This window comes from Euprymna scolopes, chromosome 44 (genome assembly GCF_053919585.1).
Source record: "Euprymna scolopes isolate OS-2025 chromosome 44, ASM5391958v1, whole genome shotgun sequence".
Classification (NCBI taxonomy): domain Eukaryota; kingdom Metazoa; phylum Mollusca; class Cephalopoda; order Sepiida; family Sepiolidae; genus Euprymna; species Euprymna scolopes.
Genome location: NC_136525.1, coordinates 39,854,347 through 39,864,964, shown reverse-complemented (window position 1 = coordinate 39,864,964; position 10,618 = coordinate 39,854,347). Strand labels below are relative to the sequence as shown.

General features: G+C 37.9%; 1 pseudogene; it reads left to right on the top strand.

Annotated features, from left to right (window-relative positions):
- Nucleotides 1-8,921: 8,921 nt before the first annotated feature.
- LOC145268916 (U2 spliceosomal RNA) lies at nucleotides 8,922-9,048 on the top strand (annotated as a pseudogene).
- The last annotated feature ends 1,570 nt before the right edge of the window (nucleotides 9,049-10,618 follow it).

Genomic DNA, 10,618 nt, shown 5'->3' with positions numbered 1-10,618 from the left:
AACAGAGTCTAAAATCTAATAAGTCCCGCAATGATAGACTTTGAGATTTTTTTCGATGTCTCCATTTCCCTGACTGTACTAATCTACAGAAGTTTAACTATAATGTGAACCCATAGTCCCCTATTAGACACGATCCAAAATAGCAACCCCCCCAATGCTCAAAATGGCATTTTCTCCTACTCGTGAAGTGCTCGACTAAGTTTCACTCTATGCCCTGCCTACTGTAAAATGTTCAAAACAAACACTCGTCTAGCTGCACCCAATATCCACATTGTTTCTTACTCACAATCTGCGCCTAAATCTGAACGCAAATTCCATGAACAAGATCTCTTTGCTAGGACTTTCCGGCTGCGGAACTCCTTACATCAGGGCTGCTTTCCAGCTGATTAAAACATAGCCGTCTTCAAGTCCAATGTAAACACCCCCTTAAATAAGCATGTTCACCAGAACCCGTCATTACGATGTTAAATTTTAAGTGGGAACTTCCTGGTTTAAAAAAAATAAATAAATAAAATAAAAAAAAAAGAAAAGGAAATCTTCGGACTCGTTGCAAATCAAAACATTTCTCGTTTTTAGCTTTTCAGACTTCCGGAGACGCGGGCTACCTTGTAGATAATCACGAGGGCCATGACAGCAGCATAATCCTTTCATTGTTGTGACTCTCAGGTGTGTATCCGTTGATATCTTATATGCTTTTATATAGAATGGTGTCGTTCTCCATTGATTAACTGTCTAACTGTGTCGGATATATACTCGAAAGTTAAAATAATGAAAAGAATATACTGTTGTCATAGACCTTATAATCACGTTTGTACATCATAATCACGTTGACACACCGGCTCTCGTCAGATCACCGAAGTTAAGCAACGTTGAGCCAGTCTAGTACCAGATGGGTGACCATTTGAGAATTCTTGGTGCTGTATGTGCTTCCCGTTTATCTCGGCATTGTTTCCAGTGGTTCTGAGCACACACTTGCCACTCGTATTTAACAATGTCGACAACGGAGATGTGTGGTTGTAGATTACGCAACTCTTGCCACAAAAATTTCACGCGCCGGCACCCTTACAGTGGGTATCCATAGTCTGTCAATACTGAAGGAAGCCATAATAATCACATTTTCGATAATCAGATTTTAAATTAGGCAGTCCCAGGTTCGATTCAGCGTTGGGGGGGGGGCAGAGTCATTTGTAGTAGGCACATGCCAATCACAGACTCTTATCTTACGGTCTCCCGCATCCTTGCCAAAATGAAACACGAGGCACAGCATCAACACCTCCTGCTTTCGCCTACTCCCGAAGTCTAAATCTACATCTTTTTCAAGGTCGTTCAAAAAGTTCTTTCGCGCATATCTTTTGCGTCTAAATTTCGGTAAACGTAGCCCGTTATTGCTGATAAACCAATGAACCTTCTAAAATTTCACGCACTCATGATTAATGATCGGGGTTACGAACCTGGGTTATACGATCAGTTTCGATTCCCGGATGCTTGCGTTGATTGTACACAATCAAAGCCACCATGGGTGTTGATAATTTAAGAATAAAATTTAACTCAGTTTATATTAAAAACATAAATACGTAATCAATACAAACCCCATAGGGAGTTAAAAATTAAAATTAAAAAAAAAAACACCCGAGTAAATGAAACCCGTTTGAAAGCGCCCTGAGCTCGGCTTGGATTCTTTAGCCAAGGGAAATATCTATCTATCTATCTATATATATATATATATATATATATATATATATATATATATATATATATAAAAGTGAACGTGTCTGTGTGTCTGTGTCTGTGTGTCTGTGTCTGTGCACATTTCCCTACGCAATAACTCTGTCAATTTTTAGTCTACAGACTCGAAATTTGATACACAGGGTACTGAGATTTGGGAGAATAGATATGATCTGTTTTTGGCAAGAAATTTGGCGATTAAGGGGTCAGAGTTCAACGATTTTACCATTAAGAACTCTACCAAACTCCTCCGACAATTTTGGATCTACGCACTTGAAATTTTAGATATAGATTCCTTGGACATGGATCCAACTTAATAACTTGATTTGAGGTGAAAGTTTTAAAAAATTGACCTCTGCGGTCTCTTCCAAATTACTCAGACAATTTATCTTCCCCTTCAACTAAGTACTTTCCTACAGGGGAGGTCACTTTTTTCGCCGATATTTTTGAAAGTTATCCTCTCCTTTATAATGTCTAGCCTTAATTTTTAAAAATGTCGCTTCCGGTTTGGCGGTGGTCGTAACAGCATAAACGTTAGATTTTACCCGTTCTTTTCCTCTTTTGCAGTACGGGTTCGAGCCTGCCTTCCTACTACAATTTTTTTTTTTTTTGCTCAACATACACACCCTAACACCCGAGTAACGCCGGGCTGAAATCCTAGTATATATATAAAAGTGAAAGTATCTGTCTGTCTATGTGTCTATGTGTCTGTCTGTGTACATTTCCCTACGCAATTACTGTCAATTTTAAGTCTACAGACTCAAAATTTGATATACAGGGTACTGAGATTTGGGAAAATCTTTGTAATCAGTTTTCGACCAGAAATTTGGCTATTAAGGGTCAAAATTCAACGATTTGATCTTTGAGAACTCTACCAAACTCCTCCGACAATTTTGGGTCTAAACACTTGAAATTTTAGATATAGTTTCCTTAGGCATAGATCTAACTTAATAACTTGATTTGAGCCCAAAACAATAAATGTTAAGGGGTCATAATAGGGGCCAAAGTTAAATCTGCGGTCTCTACTAAATTACTCAGACAATTTCTGGTCTAAACATTTGAAATCTGACATAAAGAGTATTCAGAGATAGGACAGGCTTTTTAATCGGTTTGGGTCGAAAATTTGAGCTACCAATATATAAATGTATGTATGTATGTATGTATGTTTGTATGTCTGCCTAAAACTTTCGACAGAGGCGACGGATTTTCACAAGATCAGTATCGTTTTGAAGCTCGGCCCTTCAGACGACAAATACCGACAAATTGGCTAAAAACATTAATTTCTTCACCCTCCACTGGGCAGGGAGGGGTGGCTTTTTTCGTCGATATTTTCAAAAGTCATCCCTCTTTTCGATTGTCTAGCCTTAATTTAAACCTACGTCACTTCCGGTTTGGCGGTGGTCGTAACAGCAAAGACGTCACGTTTTTTTTCGTTCTTTTCCTCCTTCGTGGTACGGGATCGAGCCTGCCTTCCTACTGCCACTTTTTTTTTTATTTCTTTTGCTTAACACACACCTCCAAACACCCGGCCCACGCCGGGCTGAAATGCTAGTATATCTATAAAAATGAAAATGCCGTGTGTGGGTGTGTCTGTCTGTCTGTCTGTCTGTCTGTCTGTCTGTGTACACTTCCCTACCAAATAACTATTCAGTCTACAAACTCGAGATTTGACATAAAGTGAATTGAGATTCGGGAAAATCTTTTAATCGGGTTTCGATCAGAAAGTTGGCTGTTAAGGAGTCAAAGTTCAACGATTTGAGCTTTGTGAACTCTACCAAACTCCTCCACTCATTTTGGGTCTAAACACTTAGAATTTTAGATATAAATTATTTGGACATGGATCTAACTTAATAACTTGATTTGAGCCCAAAGCAATAAATGTTAGCGGTGATAATTAGGGTCAATTTAAAACAAAAAATGACCTGACCTCTGCAGTCTCTACCAAATTACTCAACCAATATTTGGTCTAAACATTTGAAATTTATCATAAAGTGTATTCAGACATAGAGCAAGAATTTTAATTGTTTTTTGCTGATAATTTTGCTTTCAAGATAATTTTGCCCTTTAAAGATTTAATCTTTGCGGTCTCTAGCAAACTATTAAGCCAATTTGGGGTCTAAACATTTGACATTTTACATAGAAGGTATTCTCATATCCAACAAGCTTTATAATCAATTTTAGGACAAAAATTTGACTGGCGAGAGATCAAAGTTGAAAGAGTTGCCCTTTGCAGACTCTACCAAACTCCTCCACCAATTTTGGGTCTAAACACTTGAGATTTTAGATGTAGGTTTCTTAAACATGGGTCAAACATTTTGATTTAATTTGAGCTCAAACAATTAAAGGGTGAAAAGGTGGGATCAAAGTTTAAAAACAATTTGACCCCAGCGGCCTCTGCAAACTTTTCTCTATGGTAGTTAAGGAAGCCTATTATATAGAAAGGCATTACCGTACATATTCACACTTTTTAATATATACATATGCATATAAAGTTATGAACGGTACATAGGGCCCCAGGAAGGCCGGGCGGAACTGCTAGTATATTATAAAACGTGTCATATGTTATATATTGGGTGAGATATTAAAACAGTCACGTGCTATACTGAGAGGTGCGGAGTATTTTAAGGATGATTTTTCCTTATACATCTGTATTAAACGTATAAATTTTATGCATGCTGTTTAGCACTGGATATGATATGGACGTATAAAATGAGTCATGTTGTATCAGAGAGTTATCACGCGGGTATATATTACAGTCCATATTTACATAAGGTATCATGTTTTCATAAGAAGAAGAACATATGATTCATACCCTTTTTCTTCAAGAATTCTTCTATCTTCCTGCTGAGCCCCATGGCGATACATCGAAATGACAAACACCAACCAACTGAGACATCTGTTCTTCCTTTTTTGGGATCCTGGATATGACCTTAAATATAAGGTCATATCCAGTGGTGAGGCCCCAGCTTACAGGCTTTGGGGAGTGTTGAGCCACCCTTTAATTGCTATTGCTCCCAGGTCCACTCTGACCCGGAGTGATAGTACCTGTTAGGGTCCCAACTATGTGTTAAATAGAAACAACAAATATATTCTATAAAAAAAATCTTTCTTCAAAATCACTGGGTTCGGAATTAAATAATCTGAAAAGGGTTGATATGCCGTAAAAAAAAAATAACCAACCAACATCTTCCATTTTTTTGTGAAACCACTGAACAAAACTTTATATTTTTAAAATATAAATTTATTGCAGCTGTCTCAAATGGTCTTTACAAGAATCTACAGTTCGTCTACATGCGTATTCTTCCCAGCCCGTTTCTATAAACCTTGTTATATCAAAACTATTAAAATGCAAACTTAATTCCGCGTATCCTCGGTTTCTTTTTTTTTTTTTTGCGATCGTATATATATATATATCGTATCTTTATAAATATATATCGTATATATATCGTATCTTTATATATATATAATAAGAAAGCGAGGATACGCGGAATTAATATATATATATATATATATATATATATATATAATCAATTCCACGGCCAAACAACGTCGCAGCCCACAAGAGCCATGGCAGTCAACGAACCAGAAGTCCAAGACTCGAGTTTCGCCCTCATTTTGGCTATCAGTTAGACACATCCGAACTCAGGATTCGAAACCAGAGCCTCTTGCATGCGAGGTAAGCACTCTACCAACGGAGCAAACAATATATACTTGACTAATATAAAATTTTATTCGTATTATTTGGATTTATCAGAGTTCTGTTCTCATCTTGAGTGTGATTTTCACAATATTTCGGTCGATGAAAGAAATATACTAACAAAAGTACCCGTCGTTGACTGGGTTCAAAAACAGTCTACAGAAAATGGACTGTGATTTATGAAAGTATGATAGGTTATGAAAATGAAGGGTTGCAAATTTGGGTTGAATTTAGGGGCAAAGCAAAATATGATGAAAGTAAAAATAAAATAGATAAACGCCATAATTTATTATACAATACCTGTTCACACTGAAACACTTATCACAATATTCTGTGGATCTATATTAAAAAACCTTGTTAAACTTTGTGACATATTTCCATTCTATGGAGGTCAGGTGCGAACGAACACCCCATAATTTTATTATACCATATTTCTTCAAACTGAAACATAATTATCAGACACACACACACACACACACATACATTCAGATTTATATTATATATATATATATATATATATATATATATATATATATATATATATATATATGTAGAGAGAGAGAGAGAGAGAGAGAGAGAGAGAGAGAGAGAGAGAGAGAGGGAGAGAGAAATAAAAAGAACAAACGTAGTTATGTGTTCATCAACGTCTCGTCTTTATTTCGAGACTTCCTCTGGATAAATAAAGACGAAACGTTGATGAACACATAACTCGGTTCTGTTCCTTTTTATTTCTCTATTTTGTTGGAATACTATTTCCATTATTCTCATGATATATATATATATATATATATATATATATATATATATATATATATATATATATATATATATATATATATGCAAGCGATGTAGTTTGGTTGATACATTGTTTATATTTAAATGATAATTTATTAGAAAATTGTAACAATGTAAAGATATATCCAGATATAGTAAGCAATAAACAGAACAACAGTTAATATTTAATTGAATCGTTTTGTTTGGATTGTTTTGTATATATATTTACTTTGCTAGAAGCTCCTAGGAAAAAGAAAATATAAACCCTTTACAAAAGGGTTTATATCCCCGAAATATTGTAAAATGCCATCGTCGTATACAAATTTTATTCAAAGTGGAATAGTATTTATTCTATACTATACATGTCTTTATTATAGCCTCCCCGCATTAATACTTCTATCATATTGATATTAACTAGCGGGAGCTGTGGAAATTCCACAGGGGACTCAATCTTGTGTAATATATTAATGTTGGCATTCTGTATAAGTAGAGACGCTCTGATATTATTGTACCTTTTAATTAAAACTGCAAAAGTATTTATCTAAGCTAGCACGAACGCCCGGCATCTATGCCTAAATGTAAACGCAGATTTCATGAACAAAGTTTCTTTCCCAGAACTGTCCACCTTTGGAACACAGTACCGTTGGTCTGCTTCCAGGTTGAATATAACATGGTAGCTCTCAAGTCCAATGCAAACAAGCTTTTCATTATACTTTCCTCATAAATAACCAAATTCTACCCAATTTACACATTAGTGATCACTACACGACCACCTTACATTTATTAACTTTTATCCTCGAGTGGCCTTCGGGCTTTGATAAGTGGTAACTTCCAAGTTAAAAAAGGATAGAACATATCTTTGGTTATTTTATTATTACATTGGACCTATTGCCCTTTAAACGCCATTTTATTGATAAATGTAAAATGGATTTTCTTTTTTGTAATAGATCACAGCTCACAAAGGCCCGGGGGTGCTCGATATTAAAGGAAGGTGGAGTACTGTTGGGTTATCTGAGTAGCGCTTCTATAAGTACCATTTTCTGTCTTGACAGGGTACAAAATCATATTCGAAATCTAGGGTCCTGGATATGACCTTAAACTATGTTCGATGGTAAGACCCCAGCTTGCAGGCTTTGGGGAGTGTTTAAGGTCATATTCAGGACCTCTGTTATGGTTCTAGCCAAACGGATTCTACGTACATATTAGTATGTACTTAATTATTTCAGATTTCCTATGACTGCCTACTGAAATACCGTAGTAATCGTAACGTTCAATACCTTTAAAAAAATGAAGTAAAAACACAGAAAAAAAAAACCCAAAAAAAACTGAGAGATGGCATGCGAGTATCATGTTTTTATTCGGTCGGTCGGTCTGTCGGTCGGTCTTTTGTTCTTGGCCTTTTTGGTTAAGATAAAAGTTTTTTGCTAATAGATGCTGTTCTTAGCTTTTTAAGCTTTTTCTTGGCCTTTTGGCCAATATCAAAGTATAGTATCTGTTCCGGCATATATTGCAAGCTATGACTAGCTATGACTAGCTATGACTAGCAAAGACCAGATGTGGAGGCAACCCCACATGCCTGACCTTTAACCAGCTCCCATTTCCCACCTCTCGGGAGCTGGTCCCCTTTTTCCCTTCCCCCTCCCTTCACTCCTCACATTAAAAATTGGCCTTGTGCCTAATTTGCTCGGTGGGGGAGCAAATAAATACCATCTGTTCCGGCAGATACTGCAAGCAAAGACCATATGTGGGGCGACCCCACATATAAGACCTTGGTCAATGTAGGGGCAACCCTTCATACCAATTGTCACTATCCAGCTCCCCTACTCCCCGGGGAGTTGGTCCCCATTTCCCCTTCACTCCTCACATTAAAAATCGGCCTTGTACCTAATTTGCTCGGTGGGGGAGCAAATAAATACCATCTGTTCCGGCAGATACTGCAAGCAAAGACCATATGTGGGGGAACCCCCACCTATAATACCTTGGTCAATGTAGGGAAACCTTTCACACCAATTGTCACTATCCAGCTCCCCTACTCCCCGGGGAGCTGGTCCCCATTCCCTCTTCACTCCTCACATTAAAAATCGGCCTTGTACCTTATTTGCTCGGTGGGGGAGCAAATAAATACCAACCCTTCATACCAATTGTCACTATCAAGCTCCCATTTCCCACCCATCGGGAGCTGGTCCCCTTTCCCTCCCCCTCCCTCTCTCTCCACATGAAAAAACGGCATTGTGCCTAATTTGCTCAGTGGGAAAGCAAATAAATCCCAACACTTCATACTAATTGTCATTATCCAGCTCCCCTATTCTCGGGGAGGTGGTCCCCATTTCCCCTTCACTCCTCACTTTAAAAATCGGCCTTGTGCCTAATTTGCTCGGTGGGGAAGCAAATAAATACCAACCCCACATATAAGACCTTGGTCAGTGTAGGGGCAACCCTTCATACCAATTGTCATTATCCAGCTCCCCTACTTCCCGAGAAGTTGGTCCCCATTTCCCCTTCATTCTTCACTTTAAAAATTGGCCTTGTGCCTAATTTCTCGTTGGGGGAGCAAATAAATACCAACCTCACATATAAGACCTTGGTCAGTGAATGGGCAACCCTTCATACCAATTGTCACTATCCAGTCCCCTACTCCCCGGGGAGCTGGTCCCCATTTCCTCTTCACTCCTCACATTAAATATCGGCCTTGTGCCTAATTTGCTCGGTGGGGGAGCAAATGAATACCCTTTTCTTGGCCTTTTGGCCAAGATCAAAGTGTAGCATCTGTTCTTACTACATGCTGTACTTATTGTGATATAAAGTGGGTGATCACTGTTCTGTATTAATTTAATGTAAAGTGATCACCCACTTTACAACCAGTCAGTCTCAAAGCCATTCAAGTCATTCTCCAGATCATTCAAGTTGCTTTTGAAGGATTCCAGTTATTTTTTAAGCATTCAAGTCATTCTTAAGGTCATTCAATTCATCCTTAAGTTCATTAAAATCATTCTAAGTCATTTACTTTTTATTTATTTAAGTTATTTCAGCCCATTTTTCGGTCATTTTAGTTTATCTTTAAGAATTTCATGTCAATCCTGCATTCACGCATTCATTCATTACACGAGGGCACGCGACTAATGGCTATCGGCCTTGTTTCTAAACAGTTCGTTCTTGTCAGTAAAAAATATATTCCTCGAACTGAGATCGAAATCAAAACCAAAAAAATATGAGGCAAGTACGATAACCATTAGACACTAGACGATCTGAAAATTACCCCTTCTCAGGTGCATGCTATCATAAAAAATCTTGACACTTCAAAAGCATGGGGGCCTGATCTCATCCCGGCTATGCTATTAAAAAAGTGCTCCGCTGAAGTAGCTCTAGTTCTCTCCAAACTTTACAACAAATACATTAAAGAATCTTGTTTCCCTGGCTGCTGGGAAACTGCTTCTGTGGTACGCGTTTTCGAGAATTCTGGCGAAAGAAATGACCCATCAACTTATCGCCCAATCAGCCTCCTTCCACTTTTAGCCAAAATATTTGAGTCCATAATAAATCCACCCCTAGTCCATCATCTTACAGATGCGAAACTTTTGACCGACCAACAATATGGATTTAGGTAAACCCGTTCCACAGCAGATATCCTAACTGTAATCTCTGAACGTATATATCATTCACTGGACAAAGCAGGAAGGGTACAGCGGTAGCTCTAGAGATAACTAAGGCTTTTGACAGTGTATGGCATGAAGGTCTTCTCAGGAAAATCAGATCATAGGGGTTCACTGGACGAATACTCAACATAATTAAATCCTTCCTAAGTCAGAGAAAAATCTAAACAATATGATATAAATGCGGGAGTGCCCCAGGGGTCTATGCTTGGACCTCTATTATTCCTAATATTCATAAATGACCTCCCTGACAAAATTGTCTCTGGAATGGGTATATATGTTGATGACACCACGCTCTATAACAGGCACGACAGGAAAACAAATGAACACATATCTAAGGAAATGGCAGAAACACTAGAGGACAACCTCCAATCTGTAGTAGAATGGAGACAAAAATGGATGGTCACATTCAATGCTGCCAAGACTAAACTTGTTTCCTTTAATAATTACAAGAAACCTTCCCTACCACCAATAGCAATGACCAAAGGCTCATAGCCTGAACGTACTTATTTTAAATTCCTCCGCCTAACGTTCACAGGAAACATGAATTTGAACAATTACATTGAAGGCATTGCACGGAGCGCTGCGAAGAAGGAAGGCTCTCTCTACCGTGCTAGAAAGCTACTAAAGCCCGAAAGTATACTATACCTCTATAAGGCCACCATTCACCCATGTATGGAGTATTGTTGTCATATTAGGGATGATGAATCTGTTACTAGTCTCTCGCTCCTAGACAAGGTTCAAAAGAGAGTCGCCAATCTGATAGGTCCTG